The sequence below is a fragment of the Papio anubis genome, chromosome 4 (genome assembly GCF_008728515.1).
Source record: "Papio anubis isolate 15944 chromosome 4, Panubis1.0, whole genome shotgun sequence".
NCBI classification, from domain to species: domain Eukaryota; kingdom Metazoa; phylum Chordata; class Mammalia; order Primates; family Cercopithecidae; genus Papio; species Papio anubis.
The window spans coordinates 42,165,186-42,179,330 of record NC_044979.1 but is presented as its reverse complement, the minus strand read 5'-3'; the positions used below and the strand labels follow the sequence as shown (position 1 = coordinate 42,179,330).

Sequence of the window (14,145 nt, the reverse complement as noted above, 5' to 3'; positions counted from 1 at the left end):
AAGGGCGGGGGCCGATTTCCCTCTGGGTGGTGCCAATCCCCACCTCAGCGGTCCTCGGAACCCGCGGACTAGGCGGACGGACAGCGCGCGAGGCAGACGTACACGTGCTGGGGCGGGCAGGCGAGCGCCTCGGTCTGGTCGCCTGGCGGTGCCTCCGGCCCCAACGCGCCCGGGCCGCCACGGGCCGCGCGCGCCGATGCCCGGCTGAGTCACTGGCAGGGCAGCGCGCGTGTGGGAAGGGGCGGAGGGAGCGCGGCCGGCGAGCGGGCGGGCGGGGCGCTGGGCTCGGCCCGGCCGCAGGTGACCCGGAGGCCCTCGCCGCCCGCGGCGCCCGGAGCGCTTTGTGAGCAGATGCAGAGCCGAGTGGAGGGCGCGAGCCAGATGCGGGGCGACAGCTGACTTGCTGCGAGGAGGCGGGGAGGCGCGGAGCGCGCGGGTGGTCCTTGCGCCGCTGACTTCTCCACTGGTTCCTGGGCACCGCAAGGTAAAACTGCAGTCCCTTTCAAATCCCGCACCCCAGCCCTCGCCCCAGCGGTTCTGCTTTCTTTGTTCCCCTAAGAGACCTGACTGCTGTTCCAGGGGGCAAAACCACGGAGGTGGGCTAGAGTTTACGGGCTTCGGAAACTGAAGAGACGTGGCCAGGGGAGGACGAAACTAGAATGGGGCTTGTCGTTTTAGGGTGTTGCCTCTGATGGCCACCTGTATGACTTAGGAGGGAGAGGGGCACTGGGACAGTGGGTAATGTATGACTCTCATGGCCCAGCAAGTTTTAAAGCTGGGATCTGACTCAGCCCTTACAAAAAGGATCCGGTCATCCTCGTCCCACCGTGATGCAGCCCGCAAGGTTTGAGCCTAGCTGTTTCCTTGTTCCCAGCCTTGCTTTATCTGTGTTATGTTGGGGTCCTTCCAAGGGGTAGGTGTTTCTGTGAAAGTCTGAATTCATTTCTGGCAATCACGCGGGGCTTGTGATCCATCAATTTTCCATCGTACCTTATCTCTTTCTGGGGCTTGTGGAGGACATCTATCTTATTAGGTGAAATAGATTATAACCAGAGGCTGGGCAATGTGGCCAGTCGTAGTGCTGACCCGATAATTAAAGCACCAGTGAAAGTACTTTCCCTGACTATTGTCAATGCAGAATTTACTCCCAAGTACGGTTTCCCATTCATATCTTTCATGTTTTAAAAGAGCCATTTGCTAATTTGGCAGTTGGAGAGGGCTCCAGTGGCTCACGCATGAATAGTTGCCCAGTGTATTTTACCTTATCACAGTTTTATGTTCAAAGGAGCCCTCGGGCAGAATGAAATATTGTCAACTCTCTTAGGCAAAATAATCAAGATACTTTAATTGCTATGTTAAGATGGTCCATGGATGTGAGAGGATTGTAAAAACTGACGTTGGAGGCAATATAGACTATCTGGACCCTCTCTTGAATTTTAAGAAGACTGTTCACATTCTGTAGCTTTGGGTGGAGGTTTATTCTGTCGCTTCCATCAGCCAGACACATGCACATTGCCATGCAAATGGATTCAGAAAAACATTATATCCCCTTACAGCTAAACTATTATAGCTGACTAATGAATTTTTTCTGCATGAAGATGATCTGAAAATGATGTACATCGTGTTTCTATGTGCTACAAGGACATAAATTGCATTTTTATGTAAATAGTGTAAGTGGTGCTTGGATTATTTACAGGTACATAGCTTTCCTTGCTTGTTTTAAGCTAATTGAGCTTTGTTTTGAACATGTAAACTTCCATAATGGAACATAAGTGAGGTACTTTGGTTCCTATCATTTGCAAGTCTGTGGTGTATTCAATGTTCATTCTTTTTAAACTGCTGAATAACAGAGGGAAAATTTACATCATTCATAAGAAATTTTTGTAGTACGAAAAATGTGTCTGATAGCCTATAAAATGTGCTGGTGTTTTAAAAATTCTATTCAGTTTTCAAACTTAATGGTGCATAAGCTATAGTTATTAACTTAAATATGTTTTGCTTTTAACATGATGGAATTTGTGGCATATAGAAGATGGTCTACCGACTACTGCTTTTTCAAAATTGCTTTGTTCTTGATACATGGCAATAGGGGTTTACATCAGATGTATACTACATGCTTTCAAAATTAGTGGATGGAGTTTATCTTCATGATAAAAATGTAGCAGATTAATCACAGCCAGTCAATATGAAAGCTCATAACTAATATTTTCACTACTTTTAAACCTATAATAGAGAAAAATGACCCTTTGCTAAGCAGGAGAAATATCCATATTTTATAAATTCCTTTCAAGACTATGTAAGTATATGCCTTGCATTAATCTTGAAGTCTTTAAAAAAATTTTGTCTTAATGAAGGCTAAACTAAGAAATACATTTCAAAACTCAATTTCCTTAGCTGTTGTGAAAATAGCGTTTGAAATAGCATTAGTCTAATTATTCTTCTGCAGAACTACATAATAGTCTCAAATACACTTTTTCTCAAATGTGGTCATCTCAAAACAAGGTGAATAACTCAGAGGGGCTAACATCCTCTAACTGGCTCATTTTCTCCAAGTGGCTGCACCAAGGACGTGATGACACCCCCATGGTGAGCACAGTTCCTCACACATTCGGATTACCTCCCATTTCTCTGTCCTCTTCCTACTCAACCCTTTCCTTTGGTTTGGTCAGAGCTGCTTTCAAGGCCTTCTGTGCCCCCATTTCTCCAGCCCAGTTTGCTGGTTTCTTCTTTAGGCATTAGGCTTAGTGATTCTCACCAGAGCCATCTACGCTTTCTTTTCCATGGTCTAAATCCCTAAGATTTCCTTGTTCTGCTGTGTTTATTCATGGGATACTCAATTTCCTCATTGTGGCCTCTTAAGGGGAGAAAATGTATATAGAAACTCAAGTGTCAGGAAGTGAGCCTTCTTTTCCTGGCTGGTATATGCTGAAACTAGTATTTTTGACACCAAGCCCTCAGGGCAGAGTTTCTTCATGGGTTTTGCTCAGTGCAAAATAAATAGTCACTTCTCAGTAATAGATGATAGATACACTGACTAATGTTAGTTCAGAATCACTTTGATGATGTGTTCTCAACTGACACTGAGCTGCTGCCAGATCCACATTTGCCCGAACAAAAATAGCTAGGACCTATAGGTTGAGTATCATATGTGCTAGGTACTACAGCATTTTCTTTAAAAGAAAAAAATGGAATCTGCCCTTGAGAAGTTTACAATCTAGATATACAGACAAACATCACATATAAAATGAACCCAAATTCATAATTATTAAGAGGACATCACATGAGAAACACTTTTGAAATCATCCTATTTGCTATGAAATAATAGAATTTTTTTTTAAAAATCAAAGATTGGAACTTGAAAACCTTAAGATTTTCAGGCTGCTTCTGCATACATCATCTTTCTGATACCAAAACAACCTTACAAGATAGGCAAGTCTGATAATATCTTAACATTCTCAGGTTATAGACAAGGAAACTGAGCTTGAGACTACTCCATGCTATTTCAATAGCATCGTACCACTTCTCCCCAGCCATCAACTATTGGAAACATTTTCCACGGAGGTATAATTAGGGATGCTTAAGGTAGTGATAAATGATGAATATAACATATCTAGTCCCTGGAGTTTTTATCACCTTCTCTTTCTCCAGTTCTTTTTTCTTTTTTCTTTTCTCTTTTCTCCAGTTCCTTCTCCAGTTTTTTTTTTTTCTTTTCTTTTCTTTTTTTGTTTGTAGTGAGACATACCAAGAAAAGGTTTCATTCATATGTGTGGGGCATTCTGCTCCTGTTATCAGATTAAGAGCCGTGAATAATTTGGTAATCTATCCTTCTATCAGAAAGCCCATTCTCAGATATCTTTTCAGCTGTGTTAAACAGTTTAGTATATTCCCCTTGGGATTTGTTTCAATAAAAACATCCAGTAAAATCTGACTACTTTGCTTTTCATGGGACAAAATGAAGAAAGTGCTTTTATAAGCTGTAAAACTTAATTGAGAGAAAAAATCACCTGTGGCATTTGTAGCAGGAGGTGTGAGAACAGTGAAATGAAAAACAGTTTACTTTGTAATCACATACCCAGGTACACATATTTCTCTCTGTGATTGCATAAATGTGTGCAAGTATGTTTATGTAGGTTACTCCCATTGATTTTACTTTCTGTAATAAATTATGTAGCTATAGGGCCCATAGGCAATTATATAATGGGCAATAGAATCTGAAAATGTATATCTCCTAATATAATGAAAGATAGCAATTATGAAACGTGTTTAGAGAATCACAAGTTATCGTGGAAGCGAGGTTCTTGTACTCCAAGAATGTGAATGAAAATTTAGTCATTCATTCAGGATAATTTTTTGACAACCTACCAGGCATAGTTCTAAAATCTGGCATTTCCACAGAGTATAAAACAGACAAAAATCTCTAACCTCATGACACTCTGTTCTATTGAGCTGGCAAACAAAGAAATACATAACTAAAATGTGTTGTGTGTCAGGTGATGACAATAGCTTCAAGCATAATAAAATGGAAAAGAGAATAGGGACTGTCAAGGATAAGAGGGAGTGGGATGGTGATTGAAAAAATCAGTAGTGAGGTCAGGGAAGGCTTGTCTTCAAAGGTGGGCTTTGGGCTAGAGCCTGAAGGAGATGAGGAAGTGAGCCAGGCGCATATCAGGAGCGCTTCTCAGGAGTGCTATTCTCATCTTGTTTTTGCTGAAATTGTGCAGTTCACAGCTTGCACAACTGTCCATAGAGTCCCTGGTTTTGGAGGGAGATACCTGAACAGTGCCCCTGTTTTTGTAGGGAAATACCTGGACAGTGCCTGCCCTCATTAGCTACCATGTTAAAGATGAAGATACAGGAGTGGACCCCATCTCTTGGTTTATGTGACATGGAAGAAGATCCAGATTTTTTTTTGTTATTATTATTTTTTTTTTGGCACTCACCTGATCTCATCCCATACTCCATCCTCTATCAGAGATATTGCTCCATTCGGACAACTTTCCTTCTTATTTTCCACACTGTGAGCCTGGCGCAGTGGGATTTGTTGAGAGCGATACCCGTGGCTTTTTTTTCGCTGATCCCTTCCACAGTGTAAATGTAAAGACAGCAAGAGGCAGTTGCTGATGGTGTGCAGCTTCTGTCTGCTATGCACTTCTTTCTTTCCCCTTCACTCTCCTTCCTTTTCCTTTCCAGTATTAAGTCACTGCATTGGATTTTCTTCCTCTTTTCTTCCTTTTCCCTTATTCCCCTATTTATATCTGTATCAAGATTTGTAAACAGGTAATTTAAATGAGGAAAACTAACTGTTTCACTAGGGATTGACAAACTGCTTAGGAAAAGCATAGGGGCAGTCACAGCTGGGCGTGATGAGAGCTGCTGTGAGGCTCAGTGTGTGGCCTGGGCCCGTGTGGTGGTATCTTTCAAATTTTCAAGAGAAGCTAGGACTCTCCCAATGTTAAAATGTTGACTCAGTGTCTTTAAAACACCCTACAGCTTACAGTGGCAGAAAGTCTGCAAGCCAGATTGGGTTCCTGATGGTCCCAATTGCAGCAGCATGCGTGGCCCAAGAGCCCCAGGGCTGCTTCTACAAAATATTTTATTTTCTAAAATTCTCAGAAAATTAACTGCAATTCTCTGGAAAATTAACTAAGCAAATTTTTTAAAACCAATATTTTATGTCAGTTCCTATTGGCACGTAGTTATTTTTCTAAACTCATCAGCCCACATACTTTACATCAAACTATGTACGTTTCTAAACTAAAGGGTAATCTAGTTATGTCATTCTTAAACTGAAGTAGTCATTTTCTGAAACCTGAATCCATCATGGCTTTATGCATCAATTTCATTTCCAAGTTCTCTGATTCAGGATAAACTCCACCTTTTGGAATATTCTCTCTCTCTCTCTCTCTCTCTCTCTGTCTCTGGAAATGACTGAACTTCACCCGTTGTTATTAACCTACCATTGAAACTCAAAACATGTACTGCCCTGCTGGTTTCCAGTGCCCTTTAAAAGCAATCAGATCAGTGTTAAAATCTATTTTTCCAAAGGAATAAAAACTCACAGGTTGTGCACTGACTTATTTCCTTTAATCCTAAAATCTCAGTGAAATGCCGAAGCTAGCAGCCCTCCAGAAGGCCACTGTGTTAGAAAGGAAGATTGTGTACTGTATTTCTTCCTACTATTTTAAATGCAAATATAATAATATATCATGAAACAGTGCACATACAGTGCACATATTAAGATCAGTGACCTATTCCTGTTTTGAAATGGTCTCCTACTCCCTGAAAGTTGGAATTCTGAGGCAGCACCTACACTCTCAGGTCCAATTGGAAATTGTATGTTTTTTTAAAAAAGAATGACTTGGGGGAATAACTGTTTGATAAGACTGTGGAATATTTCTAATTTTTAATATTTTATTAAAAATGTAAAGAAAGGCATTCAAAGCTGAGACCTTTGAAATAGTATAGTCTTTGCAAGTTAGAGGAAAAGAGAAGTGGTAAATTTATTAGAGATAGGTTGCCTCCTTTGAGGCCTACTCATGTGGGAAAGGAAAACCCAGCCAAGTTTTAGTTCCATAAGACAATTCAACCTAGCTTTAAAAATAAGTTTTGGCTTTGCTTGGGACCAGAGTGTGTTTAGATCAGCATTTTAGCTATTAAATTTTAAAACTAGGGGTCTTTTAAGGGAAATTTAATCCTTGTGTTTTTGATTCACTAAATCTTAAATCATTACTCACAAACTGTATGTCCCTCTGAGCTCTTTGATGTCCAAGAAATCTTTAAAATTGTGTAAGGGCTTTTTGTTCCAGAAAAAAATAGGAAGTTGGTTTTTGCTAAGCGTCAGTAAACAGCATCCTCAAAAATCTGATTAGGTCTAAAATCCTGCAACCATGACAGTATGGATGTTTGAATGATGCAATGTGAAAATTGTAAGTACTTTTTAAAGTCCTTGTTTACCAGTGATATTCAGTTGTAATCCTTACTAACCCCAAGGAAATTATTTTGACGCATTTTCTCTCTGTTTTATAATACAAATACACAGCCCAAATATTTATCATTTTATTCTGGCACATAGTAGGTAATCAGTAAATATTTTGTAGAGAGCTAAATGAATGACTCTTTCTTCTGCCCAGAAACTTCTAGCTAATGTCAGTTCTTCTATTCAATATTGATATCCATCTGTCATACCTTGGAATGAGATCTATTCTGAGTCAGTGACCTCGTTCGACAAATTTTTAAAATAAGCCGTCTTACTAAATATATGACATTTATTGAAATTCATTTTGCACCATGAAGCAACTGCCTTGAACAGAGTGCTGAAAATAGGAAGGAATTTCTAGACTAATTTGATTAAATATTCAGTTGTTGCCATATGCTTTCTGGAAAAATTGATTTTTCCCCTTTTACTATTCCTATCATCCTTCCTCCCACCTTGACATGCTTACTGATTGAAAGCTATGCACAGAAAAGGGCAGGTCGCTTGTACGTATAAGCAAGAGCAGCAAGTCCAAACAGGCTTAGAAAGCATAATGCTATAATCACAAGTTGTCATAATATAGGAGAAGGGAGAGAGGAATACTCAGCCATAAGAGTGGTGTTGGGTATTGCTCCAAATTACATGGATGACACATCTTTGAACTCTATTGTGTGGGGGGAAAACACCTTCTTGCTGTAGTTAGATTTCCTGTTTGTGAATGTGTATTTTCTGGTAACTAGACTTCCTATATGAATTCGACATAGCTTTAAGTGTATTTCAAATGACATGATTAAAGAATGGCTGCTTTGGAGACAGCAGCTCCTTCTCTCATAAAGAAATAGACTATCATGCTAAAACATAGGCATTGAGATCTTTCTTGATACCATATAGTGAGTTTCTAATGACTCATCACATTTTATCCTCAGAAAACCTTTCCTGATGAAAAGCATGTTGTTTTAGTATCATATTTAGGGTGATGGAATTGGCAATTTCTTATATCTTGAGGGGGCAGGGGGGTAAAAGGAAAACTGTGTTAATATGGTCTTAAAATAGAGATTCTCTTAGGTTAACCTGAAGATTTACTAAATACATCATCATTACAGCTTGTTTTGACATGTAATTGTAGATAGCACTGTATCAGCAGTGACTTATTTATACAGCTTTGTTTAGACATGCCTAATTTTTATTTCATTGGTGAAACCAAACCATCAGTAATAAATCATATATCAGTGTTTTTGTACACATTCATATTTATATGACTTTTAAAATTCCAATGTAAAGGTCTCACAACTTGAAAAGTGAATGACTACCTGAGTATTTGAACAGCTGGGAAAATGTAGTTCAATTTAAGAAAGATTTTTTGCGACAATTCTTATGCCATATATAGAAAATAGATAATAAGGAGAAGGTCTGGAGGTTCAGGTGGGATATTGGATCAATGAGGCAAAGGAAGGGGAAAGGTGGGCAGGATATGCTGAAGGGTCATGGGCTTGAGTGTACCGTAAGTCATAAAGAGAGTGTACCATTAAGAATCAGGCTGCCTGAATTCTAAGTAGCAAAGGGGCAGGTCATAATGGGGAACAGGCCAGGCACAGTGGCTCACGCTTGTAATTCCAGCACTTTAGGAGGCCAAGGTGGGTGGTTTGCTTGAGCTCAGGAGTTTGAGACCAGCCTGGGCAACATAGCAAAACCCCCCTCTTAAAAAAATACAAAAATTAGCTGGACATGGTGGTGCACACTTGTAGTCCCAGCTACTCAGAAGGCTGAGATAGGAGGATTACCTGAGCCCGGAAGGCCAAGGCTGCAGTGAGCTGAGATCATACCACTGCACTCCAGTCTGGGTGACAAAGAGAGACCCTGTCTGAGAAAAAGTGGGGGAGGGAGGGTGTGGAATACAGTAAAGCTCAAGGGAAAATGATAGGGCCCAGGGTAAGCAAAGTCTAAATTTCTACCAACTTGTGTTACACGTGATTTGATTCTGGGAAAAGATAGACTATCATCTACCCAGTCCTAAATTGGGCCTCTTAGTCTGTCCTCCCCTCAGTTACCAGGAAGAATAGCAGGGATATGTCACAGAAGTAGAAAAAGCTTTTATTCTGAGTGTCAGAGGCATGTGCTAAGCACTCTGTTATCTGCTCCCAGGAACTCTAAATGAAATTCCATTTTCTCTGAGGAAATCAAAATATGAAAAGAAAACTCAGGCAAATTTATAAAGGTTTTACACCATTTTCATGACTGAAATGTTCTAGCATATCAGCTCATTATAATCTATAAATTCCTGTTGGGGCCAAAAGTTATGGCCCTCAAACCTGTATTTGTAATCCTTTTCCACTGGGATATTGTCTCTGGGGATATATATTAGCTTTCCTTGAGGATATTGCCTTGAGACCATTTCTTTGGTCCTTGGCTATACAAAGTTCATGCTAGCATGGATGTAGAAATTGTATTTTTCTATTCTAAACATGAATTCAGACAGTGATATAAAGATTCGAGGAAAGCTTCTATCAAGGCCTGCCTTCACTGCCTGTCTTTTTGCTCCTCTGAGGGTCTTAGGTGAGCCACTGTCATTCTTCAGACAGAATCCATTTGGCTCCAGCCAATGGCTACACTCTCCGAAGTGAGCCTGTGGTCTCACAACTCTCTGGTTAATACAAAGACAGCAAACCAATATGATTACTTAGGACCTAGGCGAACCTTTGGGCTTAAAATATTACCTTAGCTGTTGTTGTTTTTAATGAGCATCAAATAGTATGATATTTTAAGTTCTATTGAATTATGTAAAGAAGTAACAAAAGCAGAGATTGTCAACCAAAAAAAAAAAAAAAAAAAAGCTTCCTCCTAACAGAAATGAATATGCATTTTGGACTTTTCAAAAATTCCCTTTCTGTCTTGTCAAAATTAAGATATTTCTAAATTTTATTTCAGTCTCACTAACACATACTTGGATTATTGTTCATTGAAATCTGTACGTCAAGGCCCAGTGATTTTAAACATTCTTTTGGTCTTCAAAGAGCTTACCAAAAAAAATTGTTCTTTAAATCACCAGAAAAGTGCAGATAAAATCCCAGTTTCATTAATGACAATGAAAGGTGACAGCCCTTGAATCTATGTCATAAGTTGATTAATTACTTTCCAAATGTTATTAAAGATATTAGACAAATAACTTAAATTGGTATCCAGGATCAAGGTTCCTTCATAATCCCTAAATGGGTTTTAATTTTCAGAGTTAGATGATCGTTATATGTGATTCATTTCTTTAACATCTTTAGACTGTTGGCTTTATTGAAAAGAGAGGAGAGTATCTGTTTCAATGTGTTTTCTTTTCCCTGAAGTAATTCCTTGCAGAATTCAATAAAACTGGTTTTGAAATAAAAATAATCAAATGCTGGCATTTTCTCTTAATAAGGGCCCATAGACCTGATGAATTATATAAACATGACAAGGAATTTACCACTGAGTTCATAATTATGTAACCATTTAATGCCCAAGACTGCCTACTGACAGTGTAGACATTCAATGAGAATGGGCATTGTGCATTAGGGTAAGGGATGACCTGGAGTGAACTTTCACTCTTGTTTTGTTCTTTCCAATTTTGCCCAATTCATAGCACCTGCTTCTCTTAACCAGAAAGTCTGTTTGCACGTCTCCAGTCCCACTTTTCGCCATGCCCACTGCAGTGATTCCAAACTCTCACCATTTCTTAAGCTCTTGCATCTTTTGGGCTCCCCTTATTCTCAGTATAAGATCTTTCCTTATATTTTAGAGAGTAAACACAAGCCCAAGTGGTTTCCATGTCATCCATTATTACCTCTTTCTGTCTCAAAGGATGAAACAGTCTTTTCTACCTAAGTCTTGACCCTGTTCTTCCCCACACCTTTGAGCACCTCCTTCATGTATCCTACCCACCTTACAACTCTTCCCATCTTTAAAATCTCCCTCACCATTTTTCTTTTTTAAAAAAATTCTATTTTAGGCTCAGTGGTACATGTGAAGATTTGTACCATAGGTAAACTCACGTCACAGGGTTTATTTTGTCACCCAGGTATTAAGTCTAGTACCCAATAGTTATCTTTTCTGCTCTTCTCCATCTTCTGCCCCCTCAAATACACCCCAATGTCTCGTTTCTTTCTTTGTGTTCATAGGTTCTCATCATTTAGCTTCCACTTTTAAGTGAGAACATGCAGTGTTTGGTTTTCTGTTCCTTTGTTAGTTTGCTAAGGATAACAGCCTCCAGCTCCATCCATGTTTCTGCAAAAGACAGAATCTCATTCTTTTTTATGTCTGTATAGTATTCCATGGCTTCATTATTTTTCATTCACCTCTTACTCAACTTACTTATTCTTCTAGAAAGAAATAAAGCACACATGTCAGGCATCCTGATAGGATCTTGAATACACAATTTCCTTAAGTAGTCACTCCTGTTTCCATTTTATCCTTTAAATAAATAATTCTTTAAAATAAATGTCTAACTCAGTTTCTCTACTTTCTTCATTCCCATTCATTCTTAAGTCATTCAACTCAAGCAGTCTGTTCCACACGCCCAAGAAAGTGTCCTCATTCTAATCGCCAGTGCCCTCCTCATGGCCATATCTGATGGACACTGGTTTTCATCCCTTTTGACCCCTCTGTAGAATTTGACACTATACATTTTATTTCTCCCTTCTTGAAAGTTCTCCTTTAGCTTACCTCTCCACATTTTCTTTGCCTACAATTTTTCTTTTTACCCTTTAGAACATAAAGTTTAGATTCTAGTCTTCTTTAAGGCTCCGTCTGAATTCCTCCTTTCTACTTACAGAACACATTCACAAGTGATCTCTCAGTGACTTCCAGTACACCGATGGACGAGTGGTTCACAAACCGCTCTCTCTCTCACTTCCTTTTTTTCTCTACACCACCACTTTCATGTTGTCAGCTACTTTAAAGACTCCTCCACTTAGATGACCAGAAGCTGCCTCAGTGTAGCTTCAGGGTTATTAACTCAACTAATTATCTTTACCCTCAAAGTCTCCTCTCCCTATTTTCCTTACCTTGGTTTATGATACCCAGAGAGACATTTTTTTTAGCCATTCTTGGCTTTTCAGTCTCCTCTACAATCAAAATCCATATTGAATCATTCCCACATAATTTTTGTCACTCTAGTATCTGTGTAATCTAGTCCTTCCTTTCTTTCCATAATGCTTTGTTTCCATGGACTTTGTTCAGGAACATTCTTTCGTATATTAATTGATTCTGTTGTCCATTCATTCAATTAATGCTTACCAAGTGCCATGTAATGGCACTATGCTAAGGGCTAAAAGTGGAGCTTACGCTCTGATGGGAGACACAGATAAATAAGTTACCGTATAGCATGATAAAGGCTAGATAAGGGGAAGATCGGTTTGATGTTCGAGCACATGGGAGAGTTCCTAATTCCTTACTAGAGGGTAAGAGAGGCATCAGAGAAGGCTTCCCAGAACTGTTCCCTAAGATGAGGCTTAAAGAGAGACGACAACTTATCCGTGTGAAGTTGAGGGCAAGAATATCCATAAAGAGGGATCCACATGTGCTGAAACCCAGAGTGGCTGAGCACATGGCTTGCTTCAAGAACTGAAGAGGGCAGAGTGGCCAGAGCCTAGATTTCTAATGGGGTGATGGCAAGAAGCAAGACTGGAGAGTAGGGCAGAAACAAATGATATGTGGCTTGTAAGCTCTGTCAAGGGGTTGACCTTTTTTTCAGCAAAGAAGTGACATAGTCAAATTGTCAGTTTAGAAAGATATCTCTGGTATGCTAGGGGAAGATGATCAGGCTGAGAATGGAGAGGGAAGACCAGCGAGGACGCTGTTGTAGTAATCCAGGTATGAAGTGACACTGCCCTGACCATGGGCATGGAAACCAATAAGGAGATGGACATGTTTAAAATACTCGTAGGTGGGCATCAAGGATGATGTCCTGGAAGTATGGGACATGTTCAGCACTGAGGTAGGATACAGAGAGGGAGACCAGGTTTTGTGGGAGTAGATGAAGGTACCAGAAGGATATCCAACTGCTCCTTCTTGGTCTCTTGTCCCATCTGTCTTTGTCTTCTGGCCTATTAGCTTTGGTGGCACCAGCACTCAGTCCTCCTCTCTTCATTCTCTACACTCCTCTCTTCAGAGGTCCCATCCACTCTCATGGCTTTTCATGACGTCTACATGCTGACAACTTCTTAATTTAAATCTCTAGCCCAGACCTTTCTCCTTAACCCCGGGACTCAAACATCCAACTGCATGCCCGGCATCTCCACTTAGATGCCTAAAAAATATCTGTCAGGCTGGGCGCAGTGGCTCTTGCTTGTAATCTCAGCACTTTGGGAGGCTGAGGTGGGTGGATCACTTGAGGTCAGGAGTTCAAGACCAGCTGGCCAACATGGTGAAACCCTGTCTCTACTAAAAATACAAAAATTAGCCGGGTGTGGTGATGCATGCCTCTAATCCCAGCTACTCAAGAGGCTGAGGCAGGAGAATCGCTTGAACTTGGGAGGCGGAGGTTGCAGTGAGCCAAAACCGCATCACTACACTCCAGCCTGGGCAACAGAGTGAGACTCCATGTCAAAAAAATAAAAATAAAAAAACTTCCATCATGGGCAAAACTACATTCCTGGTCTCCTCATATCCTACAAACATGCTTCACCAACCAGAGTCTGCATGTCGCTAACTGGCAAAGTCATTCTCTCTGTTAAAAAAGTCAAAATCCTTGGCATATTCTTGACTCCTTTTTTTCTCACATGCCTCAGATCTGACTCCATCAGTAAATCTGGATGGAGTTTGATCTGAGGCATGTGACAAAATAGTTAGCTCTGTCTTCAAAATAGAACCGGAATTCGGCCACATCTCCCCACTCTCCCCTTCCTTCCTGGCCCAGGCCACCAAGTCCCCCTCCTGGAACACCACAGGAGCCTCCCAGCTGGCCTCACCACTCCACTGTTGCCCTGAACTGCCCCCCAGCCACTAGCAGTCTTCTCTCCCACACGATCGAGGTGATTACATTCCAACATAATCCCCTCCTTGTTCAACACCCTGCAATGACTCCCCATTTCACTCCAATAAAAACCTGAATCTCCCAGGGGCCTGCGCAGCCTTAGATGCTCTGCTTCTTCATCCTCTCAGATCTCAGCTCCCGGTCACCAAAGTCTAGGCTTACCAGCCCCCTCGCT

General features: G+C 40.6%; 1 protein-coding gene across 1 annotated transcript in view; it reads left to right on the top strand.

The window, feature by feature from the left end:
* Window positions 1–311: 311 nt before the first annotated feature.
* MET (MET proto-oncogene, receptor tyrosine kinase) overlaps window positions 312–14,145 on the top strand; it is a 116,715-nt gene continuing 102,881 nt past the window's right edge. Inside the window, 1 exon segment of the mRNA NM_001168714.1 lies at window positions 312–484. The gene's annotated coding sequence lies outside the window, so the exon portion shown is untranslated.